This window comes from Odocoileus virginianus, chromosome 16 (assembly GCF_023699985.2).
Source record: "Odocoileus virginianus isolate 20LAN1187 ecotype Illinois chromosome 16, Ovbor_1.2, whole genome shotgun sequence".
Taxonomy (NCBI): domain Eukaryota; kingdom Metazoa; phylum Chordata; class Mammalia; order Artiodactyla; family Cervidae; genus Odocoileus; species Odocoileus virginianus.
Window position 1 is genome coordinate 2538476 of NC_069689.1, and position 15300 is coordinate 2553775.

The following is a 15300-nucleotide window of genomic DNA, read 5'->3' on the forward strand; positions in this document are numbered from 1 at the left end:
ACTCTCTGGGCTTCTTGGACTCGGGTGGCTATTTCCTTCCCCATTTTAGGGAAGTTTTCAGCTATTATCTCCTCGAGTATTTTCTCATGGCCTTTCTTTTTGTCTTCTTCTTCTGGGACTCCTATGATTCGAATGTTAGGGTGTTTCACATTGTCCCAGAGGTCCCTGAGGTTGTCCTCATTTCTTTTGATCCTTTTTTCTTTTTTCCTCTCTGCTTCATTTATTTCCACCATTTTATCTTCTACCTCACTTATCCTATCTTCTGTCTCCGTTATTCTACTCTTGGTCCCCTCCAGAGTGTTTTTTATTTCATTTATTGCATTATTCATTTTTAATTGAGTCTTTTTTATTTCTTCTAGGTCTTTATTAAATGTTTCTTGCATCTTCTCAATCTTTGTCTCCAGGCTATTTATCTGTAACTCCATTTTGTTTTCAAGATTTTGGATCATTTTTATAATCATTATTCTAAATTCTTTTTCAGGTAGATTCCCTATCTCCTCCTCTTTTGTTTGACTTGGTGGGCATTTTTCATGTTCCTTTACCTGTTGGGTATTTCTCTGCCTTTTCATCTTGTTTAGATTGCTGTGTCTGGAGTGGGCTTTCTGTATTCTGGAGGTCTGTGGTTCCTTTTTCTTGTGGAGGTTTTGCCCAGTGGGTGGGGTTGGACGATTGGCTTGTCAAGGTTTCCTGGTTAGGGAAGCTTGCGTCGGTGTTCTGGTGTATGGAACTAGATTTCTTCTCTCTGGAGTGCAATGGAGTGCCCAGTAATGAGTTTTGAGATGGGTCTATGTGTTAAGTGTGACCTTGGGCAACCTGTATGTTGATGCTCAGGGCTATGTTCCTGCGTTGCTGGAGAATCTGCGTGGTATGTCTTGCTCTAAAACTTATTGGCTCTTGGGTGGTGGTTGGTTTCAGTGTAGGTATGGAGGCTTTTGGACGGTCTCTTATTACTTAATGTTCCATGTAGTCAGGAGTTTTCTGGTGTTCTCAGGTTTTGGGCTTAAGTCTCCTGCCTCTGGATTTCAGTTTTATTCTTCCAATAGTCTCAAGACGTCTCCAACTATACAGCACTGATAATAAAACTTCTAGGTTAATGGTGAAAAGATTCTCCCCCGTGAGGGACACCCAGAGAGGTTCACAGAGTTACATGAAGAAGAGGAGAGGGAGGAGGGAGATAGAGATGAGCAGGAGGAGAAAAAGGGGGACTCAAGAGGAGAGAGACAGATCTACGCAGTTGTCTGTTCCCAGAGTGTTCTCCATAGCCTAGACACCCACAAAGATTCACAGAATTGGATTGGGAAGAGAAGGGGAAAGGAGGAAATAGAGGTGTTCTGAGGTAGAAAATGGAGAGTCAAGATTGGGAAAGAGTAATCAACACACTCCTTAACAAAAATGGGAACTGAATATTGGATTCTTAAATGTCCACAATTTATATCATATACTGAAAAACAAAGATTAAAAATCTAGAGTAGAGGTTAGACTCTTAAAAATACAATATTAAAAACAAAAACCAAAACACAAAAAAATTTTAGAAATATATATGAAGTTCGGTTTAAAAATAGGGCTTCTCTTTTTTTTTTGCAAGGTTATAGTGTAATGAAAATGAAAATTAAGGAGTAGTAGAGGCGTAATAGAGGACTTTAAAAGGAAATAAGAGAAAAAGAAAAGTAGAAAAAAGAAGAGAAAAAGGAAAAAAAAAGAAAAAAATTTTTTCCTAATTAAAAAAATCGTAAAAATCTATGAAAATGAAAGTTAAGGAGTAATGGGGGAGTAATAGGGAATTTTAAAAGAAAATAAAAGAGAAAAAAGAAAAAAAAAATTTTTTTTAATTAAAAAAAAAAAAAGTAAAAATATATCTAAGAATTTCTCTGGAGCTGTTGCGGTAGGTGTGGGTTCGGTTCAGTTTCAGATAGTTCCTTGCTCCAGCTTACACTTCTCAATATCTACAGGCCCCTTCCGGTGTAGTCGGTGTTATCTACAGGGATTTTAATCTGTTGCACTGGTCCCTTCTGAAGTGGTTCCCTTTGTTTATTTGGCTTCTGTTTGCCTGTCTCTTCAGTGCCTAATTTCTGCCCTGACACAGGCGGGCGGAGGTGGTCTCTTATTCAGGTTGCTAGTTCGGTCGCGCTGCGGGGAGGGACTGGCGCTGCTTTCCCGTCTACGCTGCTCGGGCTCCTGGCTGTTCTACATGGAGCGTGCCCTGCGCTGCGCGCAGTTCCAGCCCTCGAGTGTTCCAGAAAAGCGCAGAACAAAAGGCTGCGCCTGCGTTTTGTGCCTTCCCCGCCCGAGCGGCTCAGGCAGCCAGGAGCTTGACGGGTGCACTCTCCCCGGGTGCGGTACACCTTCTCCCCTCCTCGGCCCCAGTCTCAGTTTCTGCCCATGCCAGTTGGGTGCATGCGCCTTCTCCCCTCCGCGTGCCCAGCCCCAGCCCCCGCCCGCCCCGGTAGGGTGTGTGCGCCCTGTGTCTAGCCATGACCCTCCTGGCGGATGTCGACCATCCAGAATCTCAGGAGGTCTTTGGTTAGAAACTGGAGACCTATTTGCAGTGCGGTAGGGGATGCGGTCCTTGGGGACGAGCCTGCCCCTTTCCCCTCCCCCCTGCCTCCTGCCTCCGGCGGGGCTGGGCTGGTCCACAGCCTGCGAGCTCTTCTCTGGACTTGCTCAGACCCTTTGTTCTGTGAACGGCCGGCAGTGTGTTCGGGCCGGTTAATTTTCCCTCTCTCTCTTGCTATCCCACAGTTTAAGTTGGTAACTCACAAAAGCTCCCTCTGATTGCCCTCAGGGCACTCAGGCCCGGTCCTTACCCTAAGCAATGCCGCCCACTCCTCTCAGTTTCACCCCCACTTGCTGGTGGCGGATGCGGGCGTCTGGGGTACTTTTCTGCTGGGAGTTGCTTTTAGGCACGTAATCTGTGGGTTTTATTTATTCTTCCCCTCCCAGTCAGGTTGCCCTCCGAGATTCAAAAACTTCCCCCAAACCCGCCAGTGCGAGGGTTTCCTGGTGTTTGGAAACTTCCTCTATTAAGACTCCCTTCCCGGGATGGATCTCCATCCTTAGCTCTTTTGTCTCTCTTTTTATCTTTTATATTTTGTCCTACCTCCTTTCGAAGACAATGGGCTGCTTTTCTGGGCGCCTGATGACCTCAGCTAGCGATCAGAAGTTGTTTTGTGAAGTTTGCTCTGCGTTCAATTGTTCTTTCGATGAATTTGTAGGAGAGAAAGTGGTCTCCCCGTCCTATTCCTCCGCCATCTTGGCTCCTCCCCCCAGACAAGGTAGTCTTGATGATGAAAGGCTTTAATAAAGGTAAAGATAACATTTGATAATGTTAATATCTCAATATTTCATCTTTCTTAGGCACACAGTGCTCTTTAAATTTGTAGACTATCTGAAGGTGATTGATTTCCTTTAATTTTTCATTTTTGATAAAATGATACAGATGTTCTCATTTAAGTATTATATCTTAATCTCATAAAAAGGTAAGAAGAATCCCATAGGACCTTTAGAAATCATAAATTTCTGTTTATTGATTTCATAAATCCATATTTATTTAGAATTAACCCTAGCAAATTAACCCTATTTATCCTAGCAGTTCTGGTAAGAGAGTCATAGTGAAGACCACTTGGGTTCTAGAATAGAGCCATATCTGTAGCAGAGAATTTTATTTGAACAGAGAGTTACACTCTATTTTAACCTTGAAAATCATCTACAGTTATGTTATTGTGCCTTGGTAAAGAATGAATTTGTCTATGAAGACATTTGTGAGGACAGATCTCTATCCTTTTTTACCTTAAACCAATAGTCATTGTATCGTACTGTATTGTACAATGTACAATACATGAGTCTGAGGATCAAAGAGTGGAAGTAGGAGGGCCAACTCACCATCACTCCAAAAACTCATTTGAAGAATTTATTCTTCCTGGCCCCACAATGTCTAGGTCCTGTGCTTCTGTAGAGCTTAGATTCCAGAAAGAGTACACTTCCACCAGGGAACAAAGAATCCTATTTAACTTAATACAATGACTGCCAACTTGCCACTTTGGGGTCTTTGTGAAAAGGAGCTACTACCTTGTGGGGGAAAATGACTTTGATAATCAGGAGGAAGGTGGACCTGTTGCTATGTATGGAGCAAGCAGGAATGTTTGGCACGTGGGTGATCCAGTAAGGAACCTCTTGATATTCCATGGTCAGTTTTAAATGTAAGTGGAAAAATTCAGCAACCATGACCTGATAATGGCATTATAATCAGGAACTCAGGATCCCCAGAGATGAGGATTTAGGTAACTCATTAGACAAATCACATTTTGTTGTTGTTCAGTTACTAAGTTGTGCCTGACTCTTTGCAACCCCATGAGCTGCAGCACGCCAGGCTTCCCTGTCCTCTACTATATCCTGGTATTTGCTCAAATTCATGTCTATTGAGTTGGTGATGCTATCTAACCATCTCATTCTCTGCCATCCTCTTCTTTGGCCTTCAGTATTTCCCAGCATCAGGGTCTTTTCCAGTGAGTCAGCTCTTCACATCAGGTGGCCAAAGTATAGGAGCTTCAGCTTCAGCATCATTCCTTTCAATGAATATTCAGGGTTTATTTCCTATAGGATTGACTGATTTCATCTCTTTGCTGTTGAAGGGACTCTCAAGAGTCTTCTCTAGCATCACAATTCAAAAGCATCACTTCTTCTACATTCAGCCTTCTTTATGGTTCAACTCTCACATCCATACATGAATGACTACTGGAAAAACTATAGCTTTGACTAATGGACCTTTGTCAGCAAAGTGATGTTTCTGCTTTTTAATATGTTATCTAGGTTTGTCATAACTTTGCTTTCAAGGAGCAAGCATCTTTCAATGTCATGGCTGCAATCACAGTCTGCAATGATTTTGAAGCCCCAGAAAGGAACATCTGTCACTCCTTCCACTTTTGTCCCTTATACTTGCCATGAAGTGATGGGACCAGATGCTATGATCTTAGTTTTCTGAATGTTGAGTTTAAAGCCAACTTTTTCACTCTCCTCTTTTACCCTCATCAAAAGACTCTTTAGTTCCTCTTCTCTTTCTGCCATTAAAGTGGTGTCATTTACATATCTGTGGTATCATCTGATATTTCCTAGAGGTTGTTGATATATCCCCCAGCAATCTTGATTCCAGCTTGTGATTCATCCAGCCTGGTATTCCACAAGATGTACTCTGCATAGATGTTAAATAAGCAGGGAGACAATATTCAGCCTTGTACTCCTTTCCCAATTTTGAACCAGTTAGTTGTTCTATGTCCAGTTCTAACTGTTGCTTCTTGACCCACATACTGGTTTCTCAGGAGACAGGTAAGGCGGTCTAGTACTCCTGTCTCTTTAAGAATTTTCCACAGTTTGTTGTGATCTACATAGTCGAAGGTTTAGTGTAGTCAATGAAGCAGAAGTAGATGTTTTTCTAGAACTCCCTTGCTTTCTCCATGATTCAACAGATGTTGGCAATTTGATCTCTGGTTCCTCTGCCTTTTCTAAACCTATCTTGTACATTTGAAATTTCTCAGCTCATGTACTGCTGAAGCCTAACTCTAAGGATTTTCAACATAATCTTGCTAGCAGGTGAAATGAGTGCAATTGTACAGTAGTTTGAACATTCTTTGGCATTGCCCTTCTTTAGAACTGGAATTAAAACTGACCTTTTCCAGTACTGTGGCCACTGCTGAGTTTTCCAAATTTGCTGGCATATTGAGTGCAGCACTTTCATAGCATCATCGTTTAGAATTTTAAATAACTCAGCTAGAATTCCATCACCTCCACTAGCTTTGTTTGTAGTAATGCTTCCTAAGATCCACTTAACTTCACACTCCAGGATGCCCAGCTTTAGGTGAGTGACCTCATCATGGTGGTTATCCAGATCATTAATATCTTTTTTGTAAGATATAGTTCTTCTGTGTCTTCTTGCTACCTCTTCTTAATATCTTCTGCTTTTGTTAGGTCCTTACCTTTTCTGTCCTTCATCATGCCCATCCTTGCATGACATGTTCCCTTGATATCTCCAATTTTCTCAAAGAGAGCTCGAGACTTTCCCATTCTATTGTTTTCCTCTATTTCTTTGCATTGTTCATTGAAGAACACCTTCTTATCTCTCTCCTTGCTTCTCTGAAACTGCATTCAGTTGGGTATATCTTTCTCTTTCTCCCTTGCCTTTTGCTTCTCTTCTCTCCTTGGCTATTTGTAAAGCTTCCTCAGACAGCCACTTTGCCTTCTTGCATTTCTTTTTCTTTAGAATGGCTTTGGTTACTGCCTCCTATACAGTGTTATGAACCTCCATCCATAGTTCTTCAGGCACTCTGTCTACTGGGTCTAACCCTTTGAATCTATTTGTCACCTCCACTGTGTACTCATAAGGGATTTGACTTAGGTCATATCTGAATGGCCTAGTGGTTTCCCCTACTTTCTTCAATTTAAGGCTGAATTTTGTAATATGGAACTCATGATCTGAGCCACAGTCAGCTCCAAGTCTTGTTTTTGCTGACTGTATAGAGCTTCTCCATCTTTGGCTGCAAAGAATATAATCAATCTGATTTTGGTATTGACTGTCTAGTGATGTCCATGTATAGAGTCATCTCTTGTGTTGAGTGGAAGAGGGTATTTGCTATGACCAGAATGTTCTCTTGACAAAATTCTTTGCCCTGCTTCATTTTGTACTCCAAGGCCAAACTTGCCTGTTACTCCAGGTATCTCTTGACTTCCCACTTTTGCTTTCCAATCCCCTATGATGAAAAGGACATCTTTTTCTGGCAATAGTTCTAGAAGGTGTTGTAGATCTTCACAGAACCCTTCAAGTTCACCTTCTTTGACATCAGTGGTCATGGCATAGAGTTGGATTACTGTGACGTTGAATGGTTTGCCTCGGAAATGAATAGAGATCATGCTGTAGTACTGCATTTTGAACTCTTTTGTTGACTTTGAGGGCTACTCCATTTCTTCTAAGAAATTCTCACCCACAGTAGTAGATATAATGGTCATCTGGATTAAATTCACCCATCCTAGTCCATTTTAGTTTACTGATTCCTAAGAAGTCGATGTTTACTTGCCATCTCCTGCTTGATCACATCCAGTTTCCCTGATTCATGGACCTAACATTCCAGGTTCCTATGCAATATTGTTCTTTACAGTATCAGACTTTACTTAACAAAATATGCATAACTGTTAATCATCGCTATAACTGGTCATAAGGTTAGAGGTGATATTTATTATTTCCTTCTTTTACTCTTCATTCTGTGCTTCTATTGTTCTTTGTCTATGCTTTAGCTGGTTGTGGCCCTTTACCTAGATAGTGACCCCAACCTTTATTCCTGAAGGATTCAAATCTTTAGTGGTCTTGCCTTTTTTGGGTTCTTTCTTTAATATTTTCTACTAGAGATGGAAAAACAAGGGATGCCCCAGTGATTCCTCCTAGGTACCAGATAGAATCCTCTCTGTCCTCCTTGTTAATTGGGACAGACCACTCCATCCAGTATTGTAACCTCTCCTTTGGCTATTAGATTAGTGGCACGAGGACCCCAAAATAGTCAGGTGGCAGTTTCAATTTCTTGTTCAATTGGACCATCACTGTGTCCCGTCATGAAAGCATGCCTCCCTTGGGGATATAGCAGATGAGGTAGATGCTTCTCTTCATATCCCTTGACCCATCAGAGTCACCTGGAACTGCAGTAGAGGCTATCTGGACAATGAAAGCTTTCCCCCACTTCTCTAGTCTCTCTCTCCAGATTCTCTTACACCCTGCCAGAGGAAAGCCCAGAAATGTGACAGAGTTAATGTCCTTTAATTGGAATTGGCAGGTATATGTCCTGCCTTCCTGTCCTCCCAAAGGACAATTCTGAAGCTTATTCCATACTGTTTTTCAGAGGTTTCTTGGTGATAATGAGCTTCAGTTTCCCATGAGCGATTACTTTCTCATCCTCACACACCTTATTGTCTTTTCTTCTTTCTCTGACTCATTTTCCTCCCTTCATCACTTGTGCTCATTGGAGTGATCTTCCAGATAAATTGCCTGGACAAAAGGTCCTGTTTTAGGACACGAACACAAACTAAGACAGGAATCAAGACCTATAAAAAAAGAGGGATTTATGACTCGGGAGAAGGGAAACTAAATTTTGTCAGTGGCTTATTAGGTATAATAGTTTCCAGAACCTGGGTATGGTAACTGTAAGAGAAACAGCACCATCTGTTGGTCACTGGCTCAGAGCATAAAGTGTATCCTGGTAGCACTGGATCTCACAGATTTGTCCCACAAGTAGTGCTGTAATTGGCGCTTCCCAAGTGGTGCTAGTGTTAAAGAACCTGCCTGCCAATGCAGGTAGATGTAAGAGACAGGTTCAATCCCTGGGTCAGGAAGATGCCCTGGAGGAGGGCATGGCAACCCACTCCAGTATTCTTGCCTGGAAAATCCCACGGACAGAGGAGCCTGGTGGGCTACAGTCCATATGGTCACAAGGTTGGACATGACTGAAGCTACTTAGCACAAATGCAGTGCTGTAATTATGACTTCAGTAGGTCATTCCATCAATCTGTGGGATTAGATGTTCTCAGATGATGGCGTACGTGGTAATATTAGTGAAAAACAAGACTCTGAGCCAATTTCTCTTGCTTTCAAAAGAGATCCTTGGTGAGAAGCAATCTTATACGGATATCATGATAATGAGTCATGGAATCATCACATTCCATAACTCCACAGATCTTGTTGCTGGTAGAACCATTTTGGATAACGAAAGAAGAAAGAAATATCTATTTAAGTGAGAATAAATCTCTGGCCCATTTTGATGGAAGTGGTCTAATATAATCAGCATGGCCTCAGTGCCCTGAGGAATAGCGCCATAACAAGGGTTCAATGTTGGCTTTTGCCCTTGAAGTCTGAGCTCTCTGCCTTGGGGAGGAAAGTCCACTGTGTGGAACCCTTATCCCTATTGCCATGGCTATTAGTACACAAGCCTGGTGAACAAAGACTGGGAGGCTGAATAATGGAGCCAACAAACACTCACAGAATAGGTCTTCTCCCTGATTATTAAGAGCTTTCTCTGTTTTTAAAAATTAATTAACTGACTAAAGTATAGTTGATTTACAATAATATGTTAGTTTCAGGTGTACGGCAAAGTGATCCAGTTATGTATATTTTCCTTATTTTTTAGGTTCTTTTCCATTATAGATTATTACATGACAGTAAATCCTTGTTTTTCTTCTTTCTTTCATCAATTTTATAAATGGTAGTTAGTATCTGCTAATCTCAAGCTCCTAATTTATCCTTCCCTATTCTGTTTCCATTTTCTGCTGCTGGGTGAGGCTGAGCACCAAAAAATCGATGCTTTCAAACTGTGGTGTTGAAGAAGACTCTTTAGAGTCCCTTAGACTGCAAGGAGATCCAACCTGTTAATCCTATAGGAAACCCACCCTGAATATTCATTGGAAGGACCAATGCTGAAGCTGAAGCTTCAATACTTCGGCCACCTGATTCAAAGAGCTGACTCATTGGAAGAGACCCTGATACTGGGAAAGATTGAGAGCAGGAGAAGGGGGCGACAGAGGATGAGATGGTTGGATGGCATCACCAGCTCAATGGACATGAGTTTGAGCAAGCTCCGGGAGATGGTGAAGGACAGGGAAGCCTGGCATACTGCCATTCATGGGGTCGCAAAGAGTCAGACATGACTGAGTGACTGAACAACTTCCTTTTCCCCTTTGGTAACCGTAACCTTGTTTTCTATGTCTGTGGGTCTATTTCTGTTCTGTAAATAAATTCATTTGTATTATTTTTTAGATTCCACATTTAAATGATATCATATATTTGACTTTCTCTGCCTGACTTACTTCACTGAGTATGATAATCTCTAGGTTCATCCATGTTCCTGCAAATGGCAATATTTCATTCTTTTTATGACTGAGTCATATTTCATTGTATACACACACACATCTTCTTTATCTGTTCATCTGCTGCTGGACATTTAGTTTGCCTCCATGCCTTGGCTTCTATAAATAGTGCTGCTATGAACACTGGGGTGCATGTTCACCTTTTCCAATTAGAGTTTTCATCTTTTCTGGATATTTGACCAGGAGTGGGCTTGCTGAATCATATGGTAGAAGAACTTTCTCTTCAGTGGATGCCTTTGGATAAGCTTTCAAATGAGAAACAATCTTCATGCATGCATGCTAAGTCACTTCAGTCTGACTCTTTGCAATCCCATGGACTGTAGTCCACCAAACTCCTCTCTCCATGGGATTCTATGGAGCAGGAATACTGGAGTGGGTTGCCATTTCCTTCTCCAGGGGATCTTCTCAACCCCGGGATTGAACCTGGGTCTCCTGCATTGCAGGCAGATTCCTTACTGACTGAGCCACTAGGAAAGCCCCAAAATACTGTTGGCCAATTTTGAGAGATCCATTAGTAGCTCTGCTGGTGAAGCACCTGTCTGCCAATGTAGGAGACACAGGAGACACAAGAGACAAGGGTTTGATCCTTGGGCCAGGAAGAACCTCTGGAGAAGGAAATGGCGAACTGCTCCAGTATTCTTACCTAAAAAATGCCTTGGATAGAGGAGCCTGGGGGTCTACAGTCCATGGGACTGCTAAGAGTCAGACGCAACTGAGCATGCACACATGGTTACTCATGGTATTCATATTCCCCTTCCATAGATTTCCTTGTTACCAATATTCCAGTATTATTCTTTACAAGTCTGTGAGCAATAGGCAAATGTTAGTTACTACCTATGAGTCAGAGTAGATCTATACCTCAGGCCATGATCCTTATAGGCTAAGTGGACATCCACATGTAGTGCCCAAAGCTCTCCCCACTGGGAGAGTTGATTTTCACATTTTCTTTCAAAGCTGCTCCTGGGTAATATAATAACAATCCACTTCCAGCTGATGCCAACATATTGTGCAGGCCTATCTTTAAACTAGGCCCACGCTTTATTTTATTCAGCTTTGTTTTCCTCTAAGTGATGGTCATAGGGAACTCCTCTTGAGGCCCTGGAGTCCATGCCATCTGCCTGTGCCACTTACTTGTGGCACCTGACCCAATCAAGGGTAATCTTTCTATGCTATTTTTAATTGATGATGGTTTGTCGGTATGTATGTCCAATATTGGGCTTCTCAGGTGGTGCTAGTGTTAAAGAACCCACCTACCATTGTAGGAGATTTAGAAGACTTGGGTTCGATCCCTTGTTGGGAAGATCTCCTATTGGAGGCCCAGCAGCCTACTCCAGTGCTCTTGCCTGGAGAATCGAATGTACAGGGGAACCTGGTGGACTATGGTCCATGTGTCACAAAGAGTTGTGAAGTGACTGAAGTGACTTAGCACACACACACATGTCTCATGTCATGGCACTTCAAGATTGGCAGATCAGAGAATACCAGTCTTTATGTCATCATGATCCAGTCTATCAGAATCTAGTGCTCTTTTAGCATAAGACAGCATGGTATAATGTAAAAAACTTGAGGTCCTGTGCTTTGAATCTCTTATCGGGATTTGTGCAAGGGTCCACACAGCATCATCACTCGTCACAGACACTCAGATCTTCTGGATTATTAGACTTGATTGGCAGAGCCTGGACCTGCTGCAGAGCCTTTTCATTCTCTGGGAACACAGGTTTCTCAGTAAATGGCTCAGAGAAATACATCCAGATGTGGTGTATGTTGCCTCCAAAATCCAAATGGGCCCACCATGATCTTTCTTAGTGTTCGGATACACAAGGTACAGAAACCTGTCTTTAGCTTTAACACAGGGATTCTTGACTTTTTCATCTTGACATTTTGAACTTGATAGTTCTTGATTGTGAGGAGGTACCCTGTACATTTCAGGATGTTTAGCAGCATCCTTGGGTCTCTGCCCACAAGATGCCAATAGCTACTAACTCTCTTCCCTACAGCTGTGACAACCAAAAATGTCTCCAGATACTGCCTGCTCAATGTTCAGTAGGGGACAAAATTGTCTCTGGTTGAGAACCACTACTGTACAGGAATAGTGCAATACTCCTTTCACAGAAGTTGTATGTCTCTGGCATTCATGTATCTTACTGAGGATATTTGCTATTTCCTGTTCACTGAGTCAGTCAACAGATGCTATTAGGGTCTGGATCAGATGAATGTTCTATGGGACGTCCAGATGGTCAAGGTCCATGTGGGCTACACTGTGACAGTATTTGAGAGTTGACATAGACCTGAAGTAAAACTGTAAAAGTCAGTTACTGTTCCTGACATATGAAAATGTGCTGCTTTGATTTTCTTTGCTAATTGATTTGAGGGGAAAATGATTTGCCAGATCAACAGCTGCATACTGCATGGGCAGGAACAGCATGGGCAGGACTAGGTTAATGTATTTCAGCAAAGATGCCATATCTGGATCAAAAGGTGCAAGTGGAGTCACTGCCTCATTTGTTTTGTTTTGTTTTGTTTTTTGACTTGACAAATATTTATTAAGCAACTATCACACATTCAACACTGTTTCAGGTATTAAGAATGTATCTGTGAACAAAGGAATCATGATTTATGTTTATCTATTAACAATAGTTTGATGTAAATCAAAACTACAGTGAGATATCACTTCACACCAACCAGAATGAGTATCATCAAAAAACCCACAAACAACAAATGCTGGAGAGGGTATGGAGGAGAAGGGAACCCTCTTATACTGTTGGCAGGAATGTAAGTTGGTACAACCGTGAGAGAACTGTATGGAAGTTCATTAAAAAGCTAAAAATAGAGCTGCTATATAACCCTGCAATCTCATTCCTGGTCATATATCTGGAGAAAAACATGACCCAAAGGATACATGCACCCCAATGTCCATTGCAACACTGTTTACAATAGCCAAAACATGCTGCTGCTGCTGCTGCTGCTGCTGCTAAGTTGCTTCAGTCGTGTCCGACTCCCTGCCACCCATAGATGGCAGCCTACCAGGCTCCTCTGTCCCTGGGATTCTCCAGGCAAGAATACTGGAGTGGGTTGCCATTTCCTTCTCCAGGACATGGAAGCAACCCAAATGTCCATTGACAAAGGAACAGATAAAGAAGAGGTGGTACGTATAAACAATGTTTCAAAATCTCCTGAATAGAAGCTTGGAAAATCTGAATTTCTGTCTAGTTTTGCCACTGTCAAAAGCAGGAATTAAACGGAGGTGAAATGAGACTCATCACTTTTGCATCTATCAAATCTTTGATGGTGGCACTGATCCCCGAAATTCCCAGAGGGCTGTGATATTGCATTTGGCTTGGAGAATTCAACGGACAGTACAGTCCATGGGGTTGCAAAGAGTTGGAAATGACCTAGTGACTTACACTTTCAGTTACACTTTACCATTTTGTTAGGGAAGGGCAGTTCCAGGGGCCACTTGGCTCTGCCTACCGTAACAGTCCTTTCTGCATGGGTCAGGAAGCTAGTGCAGGAAATCTGTCAGTTGCCAAGCCTATCTAGTTTAAATATGCATTTAGGACCTGGAAAATTAACTCAGCATGGGTTTACAGAACTCTCTGAGCCCTCTGTGTGATTGACTTGGATATAAACTTATTATCCGGTTACCCGAAGCTCTCAATCTATCCACGGGTCCCAAAGGATTAGCATGAATTCAGATCAGTGTCTAATAATCCTTCAAAGTCTGGATATGTCCCTGCCCTCAGTGCATGCTCATTCTTTTAAAAGGCACAGGTCCTTTGGGGAAAATCTTAGAGAAAGATTTATGGTATACAGTTGTGACAATGTTTCAGTGTCCTTCCTCAAGAGGACCCAGTTTCTCCTTCAATCACTGGACCCTGGGTATGTGCTATAACCAGGAACTGAATTAGGAGTCAAGACTTCCTTTTGTGGCAATTGAAGTGAGGTTTCTGTATACTAGAATGTTAGTTTTCCCAGTTGTTTATATCAAGTAAAACTTTAGTAGGCTACCCATCCATTAATATTTCAGTCCTAGGGATCCTGTCATCAAGTTGGTACTCCCACAGGTCCCTGAGGATCAAAACATTGACTGCCACTCTGCCCCTGCAGTCCATTGTGGTCCATCATGGTAACTGTGGCTCCTTGTCTCTATGGTTTATTATTGGCACATGGCCCCTGCCACTCTGGCAACATTCCCACTGAAACCAGGAAACCCATTTCAATCTTCCTTGGTCCAAGGAGGAGAGGCATTGCAGAGCTTCCAAGGAGGCCTATGTTTATCTCACTAATGTTTTCTCAGTGTCTTAGTGCCCTCTGACCCCTTCTACAAAATACAGTCAGGAGCAGGGTAAGCAGGTTACACATAATAAATTTACTCCAATATTTCCGTCACCTTGACTCTTTCATGTGCGACCCTGTAGCTTGACTTTTTTGTGTGAATCTTTACATTTCTTTCTCCCCATTGTGCATGCTCAGTCAATTCAGTTGAGTTCAACTCTTTGTGACTCTGTGGATCCATCGGGCTTCTCTGTCCATTGGTTTTCCCAGCAAGAATACTGGAGTGGGCTGCCATGTCCTCCTTCAGGGGATCTTCCCAACCCAGGGATCAAACCTGCACTTCCTGTATTGCAGGAAGATTCTTTACGCTGAGCAACTGGGGAAGCCCTCCCTCTCCCCATTATTTGAGTGAAATTCTGACTGCTTAGTTTCATTGAACGTAGGCCACTACTGAATCCTGGTTTCAATCAACTGTATCAGGCAGGCTGCTAGAGTTGCTCCCCTTAGAACATTAAGAGCAGAAGGACACTTGTGTTTAATCTGACATATTATATTCTAGCCTTTCTTTTGTAATACCTTTAGAATCTACTCTGATACCGTTTTCCAGGCTATTGCTAATGTAAATACAAAAGATAGTCTAATTGTTTGGGTGTATAAGTTCATTTATCTATTTATTATCTGGAATATACCTTATAATTCTCTCCTGGTTCCCTGGATTTAACTTTAGAAGTGGGTTTGGAGGTAGTAGGGGGATAGGATTTGGGGGGAGAATAGATATCTCTTTTCAAGGCAACTGCTTCATATATATTCTTTCAACAGGGGAAGGTCAGTTTTCTAAATAGAGATGGGGCTTAGGGATATTTCGGGGGCCAGTTGGAGGTCATCTCAAATGTCCCTATCTTAAGTCACAGGACCATGCTAGTTTCCAGTTGATGTCCTAACTTTAAGACAGTGACTTAGGCTGTGAATTCAATGTCATCACATTTTAGCAACTTGAACAGATATATTTGGTTCTGATCTTCAACCATGGTCTGTCCTTAAGTGGTAAGAAACAAGAGATTCTTCACACCACTGTAGAAGAACCACTTTCTGGTTCTCTGATCACACATTGAGCTGAGAGTTTAAAGCTCTGAA